Source organism: Kryptolebias marmoratus, linkage group LG24 (genome assembly GCF_001649575.2).
Source record: "Kryptolebias marmoratus isolate JLee-2015 linkage group LG24, ASM164957v2, whole genome shotgun sequence".
In the NCBI taxonomy this organism is placed as follows: domain Eukaryota; kingdom Metazoa; phylum Chordata; class Actinopteri; order Cyprinodontiformes; family Rivulidae; genus Kryptolebias; species Kryptolebias marmoratus.
This window is the reverse complement of record NC_051453.1, coordinates 21300420-21312809: the sequence shown is the minus strand read 5'-3', so window position 1 is coordinate 21312809 and position 12390 is coordinate 21300420.

Genomic DNA, 12390 nt, shown 5'->3' with positions numbered 1-12390 from the left:
CGCATTCAAATTATTTACTTATCTGCCAAGAACATATGTGGGGAGGAAGTTACTATCCCTGCCCCAAGGTGCAAACCGGTCTGGGGGGGGGGGCAGTTGTAGTGCGGGTAGATTTTATTTTATTTTAATATTTTTTATGACAGACTCCTTATCTGCAGCTGGAAATTAGGATGATACCTCATTGAAGCGCGTGTGAAGGTTTTACATCAGTACCCCCCACCCCTCCCCACCTCCAGCCTGAAGCGTACTGATCCAAGCCTGAGATTCAGAACCGCACCGTGTTTGTGTTGCGCTTGTGTTGATTTTTTTTTGTTTGTTTGTTTGTTTTTCCAAAGAAACTGCACTTTTGTTCCAAGTTTTTGCGGCTTCCACTCACACCTACCTGCAAGGATACAACTTAGTCACGGGAACTGACTGCGGTTTCTCTTTCCTCTGGAATAAATAGCGATAAACGGCCTGTGAGAGGTATAATGAGGAGAGAAATTATGATTGGAAATTATAGCGAGGGGGGAGGGAGGGTGTGTGTGTGTGTGTGTGTGCGTGCGCGCTGCGTTTTAAATCTCTCTTCTTTTTCCCCCCTTGACGTTTTTATTGGAGCACAACAGAGAGAATTCAATCCTCCTTATCTCTCCAGGACTCCCTTTCAGAGCCGAGATCAGAGGGGGAGAAAAAGGAGAGGATAATTGTTCTTTATTTTATTTAATTTAACGCGACAGCCGCCGCTTTCAGGTCATTTATATGCTTCATTTAGCGTTAAAAGTCAATGAGGAGGGGAAACACCGAGTAAAGCAGGCGGTTTGACTTCTCCTTTTTATCCTTCTCATTCTTTTTTTCTGTTTAAATTCCCTCCACATCACTTCAGTCTATAGTGATAATATTAACAACAACAATCATAATAATAATCAAAAATATATAAAATAAAAATAGGATTAAAGATGATGTTAAACTAAAATCCACTGATCATTTGTATCATTGTGCTCTAATGTCACTCCTGAAATCATCAGCAGTTGATTGAGTTTGATGTTAAGATTTTGTTTTTAATTATTAGGATTGCTTTTTTTGTGGTAAAGTTCCCCAAATTAGAAGCAGCAGCAGCAATAATGATAATAATAATAAGCAAAAACAGATGAAAGAAAAATAGGAATGAATTAGTGTTTTAGTTCAAATCCAGTCTTTTTAATTTTTTTTATTGTGCTTTGTTGTCACGCCTGAAATCCTCAGCAGGTGATGGAGTTTCATGTTTAGATTGCGTTTTTATTTTTAGGATTTTATTTCATGGAAAACGTTCCCTAAATAAGAATCGGCTTAATAATAATAATAATAATAATAATAATAATAATAATAATAATAATAATAATGGGCAAAATAGATGAAGGAAAAAAAAGGAATAAGAAGAGAAGAAGGTTTTTAGTTAAAATCCATTTTTAATATTGTGCTTTATTTTCACACTTCAAATTGTCAGCAATTGATGCAGTTCGATGTTGAGATTTATTTTTTGGGTTGCTAATTTTTTTGTTAAAAAGTTCCATAAAGAAGAAACAGCTGAAGCAGAATAATATTAGAAAGCACCAATAGGAATAAAGGTGTATAATTAAACTCATTTACATTATTGATCTTTAATGTTTCCTCTGAAATCAACATCAGCTGATGTTGAGATTATAGATTCTATTTTTAGGAGGATTCTTAAAAAAAATAAAAAAATAATAAAAAAAACAATATATATATATATATGTTCCCTAAAAGAGGAAACAGCAGCAGCTGAACAAGAATAAGATAAAGATAATGATGATGATGTGTCAGCGTCAGATTAGTCACATTATAAATAGAGTTAAAACTGATCTCATTTCAGTGTTTTAAATATTGTCTCAGAAAAAAAATCATCACTAGCTAAATCCTGGTCTATCTAAAATTGAATCTGGGATATCATCATTTCGACTGAAGAAAAAAGTAAAACTGTACAGTTGTGTTGTTTGAAGACACGTAGGCTTGAATTTGGGGGGAAGGGGGTTCTGAATTCTCATTTGAAAGAAATTAAGCTGATAAAGAAAAAAAAAAGGTTGGGGAGAGTGGATGAGCTGAGAGAAAAGAAATCATGCCAGGTTAGTTAATGCCCCATCTTTATTCTCCTCCACGGAGATGAAGACAGGGTGTCCTTTTCTTTATTCTTATTCTTATATGGACAAGTGCACACATTCTGCATGCACTTTTCTGCTTCTTTGCAAATTGTTATCTTTTGATGTTGCAATTGATTCCTGCAGATTCCTTTTAGATTTTTTTTTTCATTGCTTTCCTCCCCAAATTTTCACACTTTAAAAGTGAAGTCTTTAACCACTGCTACTATTTAGCAATTTTCCTGGAAATAATAATAATAATAACAAAACATTTGGAAAAACACGCCTCTTTTACACTTGTGAAGCTAGATTCATGGAAGCAAATAGGCTTGGGATAAAAATTAGATTCATTACTACTATTACAACAACAACAACAAATAACAATAATAATGATAATAATAATAATAATGAGTCTGATTATTTTTCTGTTTTCCTTAGTTACCTTTTATTTCAGAATTATAAAGAATATCTACAGGATCAGTTTCCTTCATAATCTTGATGCTTGTAGGGAACAATTATTCCTGACGTCAGTGGTTCCAGTCTTTTAATTATTCGACCCATTTTACTCCAGCAGAATTTACCCATCTCCTTTTACACAAATATAAGAGGTGAAAATTGTCTCCAAGATGAGAAAAAACTGAATAAGAAACAAAACACATTTAATTTGGCCTTTATGGACTCTAGAATTTTTGTCTTTCTTATCTTTGCAAACCCCCTCTGATTTATTTTGTGACCCCTTAAAGTGATCCTACACCCCCCTCCCCACAGGTGAGGAACCTCATTTCTACATTTGTTTTGTTTTTTTTAGGTGTCATTGTGCAGCTCGGATTTTCTTCCTGTTGCTTTTTAAATGTCTTGGATTTATAGACAGCAGCTGCTGATTCAGTCTATTGTCACGCATCGCCCATTTCATAATTTGATTGGTGCTTTTCAGTTACTGTGTTGTTTCTGCTTGATATTTTATTCAACATTAACTTTCCGTACATTGTATAATGCAGTCGGCTGAGCTGATTTGTTGTTTTATTTTTCTAAGTCAACATGCACAAGTCATTTGTTGCATTTCAGTGACGAAAAAAAAACTACATAAACTCTGAAATACACGTAAGATTTTTCCAAATGCTATCTTAACTTAGACCTTGCACGGTAAAACACAAAAAATTTTGAATTTTACTATAACAAATGACAGTTGCAGGTTGCTAGCATTTCCCTCTAAAAACTATAAGGATGATGTAAGCAGCGTTTTGATTTTGTGTTCACCTTTGATTTTGATTTTTGTTAGAAATATTAGTGATGTTGCAAGCCTACAAACATTCGTTGAAACATGATTTACATTTTTTATTTCCACTATAATAAAAAAAACAAAAATATTTTAAGGAGGATTGAAAATATGTTCATCTAAAACCATCTTCATTATTTATCCATAATTTAACAAATAAAGTTGTCACTTTTCTAGTTTGATTTGTCAAATTTGTTGTTTTTGATGTTATTTGATACATTTTTTTATTTATTATTCCTGTTTTAGTTTCTTGAAGCTGTCGATACCTCCTCTCACACCAACAGTGGAGGCTCTGCAGTCCGCGGGCCTCTCTGCCGTGTAAGCACATGTGACTCTTGTCTTTAATCAGGTCTTGCTTCTTTAACCAAACAATCCCTTCAAATTATTTCTGCAAAATACCCGTGGAAAAATGCCACGATGATGTGTCATGCTGCAACGCAATTCCAAGTGTGCTGAATGTTGAACAGAGAGATGAATGTAATCACATTTGCACAGATACCGACTGCCACACTTTTGGCCTCAGCAGTTATTTTAGGGAAAATTCTGAACTTGTTGGCATTTGACCCATCAGGGAAGCAATCACTAAAGCTTTTAGGAAATTTCTGGTGTTAAGACTTATGGGAGATGTTTGTTTATTCACACACAATAGATATGAAATCTGAGTAAATGGTGTGAAACCTCTTGATTTATTTTTCAAGTATGTAGAAATTCCTCCGAATTTAGTTGGCGGCCAATATGAACATTTCAGCCCATGTTTCTAAATGCTGCTCGCGGCCCTGCATTGCATTTATGTCATGAAATAAAAGAGAACACTTCTGCTTCTATGCTGCTCAGAACTATTTTTTTTTTATATCAAGCTGTCACAGATGTGCTTTTGAAGAGTGGATGCAGACACACACACACACACACACACGGACCACCTGGCCCACTGAGCGTCTTCAGAGGCCCAGGTTAAGAGCAGCTCCGGCAGTCCGAGCCAATGGAATCCCTCGGTAAAAAGGATGCTAATCGTAGCGTCTTGTGTCTGAGCTTGTCTTCCTGGGCCAAATGAGATTAGAGAGAGTGGGACATGGCAAAATGATGTGCGTGGGGTTCTGGAGGTGAAAGGTAAAGGCACTTATCAGGCGGGTTCCCCTCAGGGTCCTCGATGGCTGACTAAATCAAAACCCTGCATGCACTTCTTACTGGATTAGACTAATCAGGAAGGAGCCAGGGATGTATAGACCACTTATCTAAAAAGAAAAGAACATTGGTCTCTCTTTCCTTTTAACGAACCCTACAGAAATGTTTGTTAATTTGATTTATTACAGGATGCTTGTCAATGTGGCAATCTTCCATGGGATCATTAAGAAAAGGGCTCTTCCACTGACTGTTTACATGCAAAAAAGATAGAGGAGCCTTTGATGTTCAATATCACCCCCTTCACTCATTGTCTTTATTATTTGTATATTTATTCAGATATTTTCTCCCCTCTAATTTATTTTCACTATTGGTGTTTTTCGTGCCACAACAGATCAGGCTGATGGAAGGCAGTCAAAATAACAAAGACCCTGAAAGGTAAATGAATATTTATTACCAGGAAGACTTCAGAGCCTGACGAGCCGTTAGCAGTCAAGGCAAAAGTGAAAAGATAACAGCAATTTTCACACTTATGATTACCTTCAAATTAATCTCCATTTCTTGAAGGGATATTGGATAGATGACTAGTCTATCTTTCATTTCTCGATTAAAAAAGTTGCTTAATCCAAGTTTCAGATACTTGTTTGACAAAATAATCCTCATACAATTACAAAAATCTAGGAGTAGAAAAGAGAAAAAAAAACATTGAACAAAACCACTAGTCTCACAAAATTTGACATCTAAACCTTTTAATGACTTGAGATCCTTTGATGCACTTGACTTCATTTTGATATTTAACAAAATTAAATCTCAACGTTTTCCTCTCAAAAACAAAAGATAAATTGACCAATTAAAGCAGGAAACTTTTGCATTCAAATACAAACTTATTGAGGCTACAATCATACTTGGTCTAGTGTATCTAGTATTCATATTGTTGTTTTATTTGCTGTCCCACACCACCACTCACAACTCTGCTGTTACACTCCAGCCCAACAGGGGGCGATAATGCGCTGGCTTCATTACAGACTATTTGAGAGAAGAAAAAAGGTGATTTATCACTATGGTTTATATTTTATTGCAGTTACAGAGAGATACATTATATAAATGGTGATAACAGCTAATTTTCTTTTTTTTTAAATAAGTGTCATAGTAGTTTCTTCTTCTTTTACCTGTAGTTGTACTTTATGTTTTCAAAATCTTTTATTTGTTTGGTACTGCCTTTTGAATTTACGCTTTATGTGCTGTTGCTGTGTAATGTCTACAAAGGTACAAAATCATGGACTGCACACCGTCGACTGCTAAGGGACCTGGCAGGCAACTACCGACTGGAACTGGTGACAAAATTTTCTTACACAGGCTTTGTGATTGAGTAGATGGGTAAGTGGATGGTCAAGTGGATGATTGGTCATAAACTGGGGCTAAAATTTCAGTTATGCCTGACATTAACACAGGGTCACAACTGATCAAGAGTTTTAAAGGGCTGTGCAGATGCCTACATAAATAAACCTACTCACACTCTCTTCCCTACAGCTCGTTATAATTAAAGGTTGTCAATAAATAAGCATTGGGGCACCTTTAATACTATTCGGCTGTTATTCTTTGGTTTCTGTGTGAATTTTTGTCTTGCTTTTTTTCTTAACAGCTTTAGAAAAAAACATACAAATGTGTCACTCAATCGGAATTTGTGTGCTATGACTTTTGGTAGCAGTACATTGCATGACATAGATGAAAAAAGCAAAAACCAAACAATTACCCTGCCAAAGATTTCCACATACACAACAGTGGAGTTTTATTGAAACAAGTTAGAAAACCCAATCTACCTTTGGAGCTCTATAACTCAGTATACTTCACAGAAGAAACATCATTCAAAGTTGAAACGGGTAAGAGAAAGATTGACTTTACTGAACTCATGCTTTGATATCTTTCACAGTTTTCATCCTATCACGGTCCAAATTTAATAACTTTTTGAGATTTTACCACAGGATATTTCACTTACAGTGTAACAATGTCACACAGTAACTTTTGAGCTGTCTAAAGTTTTCAAAATCTTTGCAAACAAACTCTTCTTACTCCCACAATCTGTACACATCTTATACAATTTATACATGAAACTGTAGTTTTTTTTTCGTCTTTCACCCATAGTGTCTCACTGTATGGAAGGAGAATTCTGCCATTATCTAAGAGCTTACATATTCAATTTGCAAGCAGGATTTCATCTCTTGCCTTCAAAACAGCAACAGCCCAGCAACATCTCCAGCCACTAGCCGCACCAGCACACCCACTAGAAAGTATGAAGCGCACCCAGAGGAACACTGTCATTCTATTGGCTGGAACGGTTGCTAGGCAACGGTGCTCAAATCTGCGAGCGAGCAGAAAATATCTGCAAGCAAGCAGAGGCTTGCAAGAGCAGATCTGATGCGTGAGAGAGAGAGAGAGAAGTTTTGCGTGCGAGGAGAAAATCTGAGCGCGAACACAAAGATTTGAGAGAGAAAAGAGAATATTTGTAAGTGAGCAGAAGTTTTGAGAGAGAGAAAAGAGAATATCTGAAAGAGAACAGGAGTTTTGAGTGCAAGTGTTAAAAGTTGTGAGGCAAGAGATGAAATCCTGCTTGCAAATCGAATATGTGCACTCTTGGATAATGGCAGAATTCTCCTTCCATATAACTGGTATAGGACTTTTGGTTAGCTCTAAAGTCCCCACAAATGCAGGGCACACACAACCAAACTCTCATTGACTTGCACTGTTTCTGAGCACAGAATTTTCTTCTTAAAACTGATGAGTGGTTTGTTCAACTTGTTATGTGTCCAACATAAAAGACTGTAGGGAATATAGAAAATGACGTGATAGGAAGATACTCCTACCATTTACAGTTCAGGATTTTTCTTTCAATACAACCTATAAAGATTTAAATAGTAACTTTTTGTTCAAGGCATATTTTCTTAGTGTTTCTAGCTTTCCATCTCATTACAGGTCTGGTCATTTTTGCAGTAATGGTCTGTCAAATAGTTATCAATAGTTAGTTGCTTATCAGCCATGACTTTAATCAAAGAGCACAGAGTAAGGACAATAAGCCAAAGTCTTTCTCCTAACTAAGCTAATGGTTAGCCAAACAAGGACCCATTGTTTATTGTTTTTGCAATCTGATGCATTCACAGCTTTAGCACCATCAGCATATAATGGTTTATGCTTGGGACTCATACATTCCCTTTGGTTAGCCATTAGCCTAGCCTGGACGAAGACTTTGGCTGTTTCTTCATACTTCGTGCTCTCTGACTGATGTCACGGCTAATAAGGTACTAACTGTTGATAACTATATGACAAAACATTGCTTTAAAAATCACCAGTCTACCCATTTAGGAATCCTGTCAGGGTGTGTAGTTACCATTGTGAACATAACAAACCAGTAAGGGTTGGCTGGTTCCTATTCCAGCAGTCAATGAAGGAAAAATGAGATACACCTGGGACACTTCCCCAGTCCATCACAGGGCCAACACTGAGATACACAAGAGAAACAGCTTGCGCGCAAATACTCACATCTTAGTCAATGTAGAATCATCAATGAACCTAACTGCATGTTTTTCACCTGTGAAGGAAAGCATGGTACCTGCAGAAAAAACATAGAAGGAGAACATAGGAACTCCTCACAAAAAAAATAAAATTGGACAACTCATTTAAAATACCTGGTATGCTAGAAAATGTGACATCAATTTTTGACCCATGCCACTGTTCTTGAAGTTGAGAACAACAACCAGAAATTTAGTATATTTTCCATTCTTGAATCCTTTTGAAAAATAAGAGTTTCTAATCTAAATTAGAAGTGATGTTCAATCATAGAAAGAGCAACAACCTGCCTCAAAATTTCTAAAAATCCGAATTCTGAGGAGTTCTGCAAGATTAAAAGAGCAAGAGATTATATTTTGCCATGCTACAACATATCCATACTTAATCAAACTTTCAGAACATTCCTGTGACCCTGATAGATGCTTTATCAAATCACTTAGCAGTTTTTAACTGCACAGTCCAATCTAATAAAATTGTTTTCAGGATTCACAAGATAGTTATGGGTTAAAACCATCTAATGCATCACGTACCACTAAATTACCGAAACCCACTGACACCAGACTGTAATGCACAAGATATTTTTCTTTGGGTACACTTTACCCAAGTAGTTTTAGTTCTTGAGCCTAAACAAACAGAGAATGAGAGCAAAATGGAAAACTACACTTAAGATGACCTTTAAGGGAAACAGTCTGTTTAGCAAAATGAAGAAACTAAACAATGGTCTGATGGAGTTGAGGCCATATCACCAAATGTAATCTTAATTTTTTCATCAGCACATGTTGTACCTCTTAATGGAGGCTCACTAATAGGCAAAACCAAAGCCAAGGACACCTTGTACATTTAATACCTATACCTTGCGCAAAACTGCAGTATTTGATATTTCAGAAATAAAGAATGGGTTTATAAAATGACAGTAATTCTGTTTAGCATACTGGACTTTATATTTGTGACCAATGATATTTAGAAAAAGCCTTGTGTCAGGTTTTTGTTTTGGCGGTGTGTTTCTTTTTGTATTTAGTATTTTGTTTCTAGTTTCTTTTGGTTTTGGTTTATTGTCTTTGTTGGTTCCTTGTTTGTTGCTGTTCATGTCATCATTCTCCACTTTTCCTCAGTCTGTCCCTGTTTATCTGCCACACCCATCTCCTCCTGTCAGCAACTGTTATCATCTGTACTTAAAACCCGGTAACCCTGCTTTTATTTTTGCTTGATTATTTAAGAAAAATTTTCTTTTTTTTTCTTTAATGAGTCTGTGCTCTGGGTTTGTTTCCGTCATCACCGATCCTGACATCTTGTGGTATTTATTGAATGGTACGCTGGATAAAATCAAGCATTACTCTGACAGAAACAGCCACCCATCATTTTTCAGGGTCAGGGGGAGCTGGTGCTTAACTCCAGCAGTCACTGTGGCGGGGTACACCCTGGACAGGTCTCCAGTCCATCACAGGGACACATAAAGACAAACAACCATTCATGCTTTCACTCACATCTAGGGACAGTTCAGAGTTATGAATTAACCTAACATGAGTGTCATTGGTTGGGAAGTATAGTATAAGTAGTAGAACCAGTGTACCTGGAGAAAACCCATGCATGCACAAAGAGAGCAACTAAACCTCACACAAAAAGGCTCCAGCCATGAGGAGGAGAACCTGTGACCATTTAACTGTATGGTGACAGCTCTAACCACTGTTCTGCAATGCGCCATAAAAAAAAGGAAAGAAACAGACCTTCCTGTCAGGATCTGTAGTAACGGAGGTGAACCCTGAGCGCAGACTCATAGTAAAAAACTAATTTATTAAATAAAGAAGAATACACAAAACAAAAGCTGGCGTGGCAGCAACTCAAAGAGAACAAACAAAATCCAAGACTCGACAGGGAAAAACAACAAGGAACCAAAGACAAAGAGAACGGCAGCAAACGATCAACGACAAACAATAAACAACAATGGACCAGCCGGGAATGAAGAGAAATGACCAGGTTTTAAAGTGCAGAGGATAATTGTGGTAAGTGGATTCAGGTGTATTGGAGCAATCATGGACAGGTGGAGATGGGCGTGGCAGGGGAACTGAAAGAGGGTGACTGGGGAGAAGTGAATAGAAATATAGATGGGTAGAATACATAGTTGGGTATAAGTATGTATAATCAAGTGCGTGTGTGTATGTGTATAAGTATTTTTATATGTATAGGTATATAGGTTTTTTTTTTAATTTTATAGATAGATAGATAGATAGATAGATAGATAGATAGATAGATAGATAGATAGATAGATCATTACGAACCACACTCCATATCAGTAGGTGGCAGTAATGCACACCTTCCGTTGTTTGCCAACCGCCATAACACATCATAGAAGAAGAAGAAGAAGAAGTGAATAGAAAGCACAAACATGAGGAGGACGGAACCCAAATGAACCAAGAAGAAAACAAAACCAGAAAACTAAAAATAAGAAACAAAACCCAAAATACAACCCAGAGAACTAAAATAAAACCAAAACCAAAACAAAACCCAGCAAAAGCCAAATCACCACACGTCCAAGTATTAAAGAGGGGGTGAACATGTGTTGAATTCATTTTTGGTAAGTTACAGGCTGTATTTTTTCATATATATATATATATACATGGCCTTTATCTTTAGTGCAGGCACTTTTGTCGTCTTCCACCCAGAACATTTCTCACTGCTTTAGGACATATGGTTTTTTTCCAAGTCCCCCCAGAATGCAGAGTGTGTACACCAAAAGCTTCATTGAATGCCATTGTGTCTGAGCTCAGAATCTTCTTTGTCTTTCCACAGCTCCCTTGACAGGGATAGTCATAGCAATCATCTCCCTCCAAGTCCAATTTCCACCAGCATCCTGCTGGTTAATATTCAGTCTTCCAGGTCGCAAAACTGCATGTGAAGGACCCAGTGGTCAAGTGCTTCTCTGCAGCTGGCCCTAGTGGAGATTTAATCTGAATTTTCTTTAACAGGGACTTTGTCTTTGTCAACCTCCCATAAAACTGCTCTCAGTAGATTTACACATGTTCTATATTCCTTCTATGTATTGATGATGGCTTTAACAGAACACCTAGGGATGTTTAGGGCCTTGTTTAGAGTTGAATTAGGACAGTCAGTTTAAAGGGGGTGAATATTTGATCACTTATTTTACCTGACATATTTTTACTTAATTGGTATTACTCTGTAAAAATCTGATTTCACTTTGACATCAAAGCAGGGAGATTGGAAAATTGCTTTGTAAATAAGGTCAAATTTTTATTTACCATGACTGATTTATAACAGCAATAAATGTAAAAACATCCAAGGGTGTGAGTTTGTTTATTGGCACTGTACATCTCCAACTAATTAATTTTGGAGTCAACTTGATTCAAGATGGCTGCCACAGCCAAGTGACTTTAAAAGGCACAAAAATACTTAGAATTTAATTTAATTTTACATATATTTTGCTAAATTTGATGTTGTAGTAGCTAAGAGTTTGATGTTGTAGTGCTACTCATTGTGCAAGGTCTTTACTTAAATTTTAGCCTTAACTCTTGGAGTAAACCCTGTTTGTCTGTTAGCAAACTATCCCATGAACCACTAGATGGATTTTAATGAAGCTTTCAGACAGTATTCATTATATGTACAGCTACAACTCAATAACCTTTGAATCCAATCCAATGTAAGATGGCTGCCAGAACTAATCAGCATTAGCAAACACAAAACTGTTATAACTCAGGAAGTTTTACAGAAATCAGGCTAAAATTTATTGCCGTAGAACTCGAGTATCATTCACGTTACATACTCTGAGCATTAATAGATTGTGCAAAACATTACTTTCAAGGTTTGACCAAAACAACTATAATTTCATCTTTTGTCAGCATGCAATGATCTTAAACTTTGCCATGAAAAAATGGAGGGCGATATGCATTTCTTTAAGGAATGCTAAGCCTCTTTTAAAAAAAGTAAGTCTCAAATTAATAAAAAGCTATACAGATGAAAGTTGATGTATCTTGGAATTCCAAACAGTAGCCACTTTGACACCTTTCAAAATCTTTCTTTTTTTCATATTTTACTGCAATAGAAGGTGTGTTTCTTCTCAGACCCTGAACTGAGCTGCCACAGCATCTCACGAAACCCAAAGACTGGCCTTGAGTGCCTTATGACGGTGGTCACAGCTTTATAATTATAATCTTAATGTCCTCTTATCCTCTCCCTGGGCTGCCACCTTATCGTGGTGGAGGGGTTTGAGTGTCCCAATGATCCTAGGAGCTATGCTGTCAGGGGCTTCATGCCCCTAGCAGGGTCACCCAAGGCAGACAGGTCCTAGGTGAGGGGCCCGACGAAGTGCAG